This window comes from Pollachius pollachius (genome assembly GCF_949987615.1).
Source record: "Pollachius pollachius genome assembly, chromosome: 12".
Taxonomy (NCBI): domain Eukaryota; kingdom Metazoa; phylum Chordata; class Actinopteri; order Gadiformes; family Gadidae; genus Pollachius; species Pollachius pollachius.
Window position 1 is genome coordinate 7,425,412 of NC_136945.1, and position 237 is coordinate 7,425,648.

Here is a 237-nt window from a genome sequence, read left to right on the forward strand (position 1 = left end):
TTGTGGAGGGCATGTGTACGTAATATGTCCAATTTGTGAAAGTTTTGGGCGCCTTGAATCATGCATTTGCGCTACAATAAAACAATTAATAAAGAAGGTTAAAAAAATTTAATAATCAAATTCTGCGAAAATCTGACAAATAGTCCCATATGGTCTAGCGGTTAGGATTCCTGGTTTTCACCCAGGCGGCCCGGCTTCGACTCCCGGTATGGGAACTAGTATTTTTAGGTGCGTCTC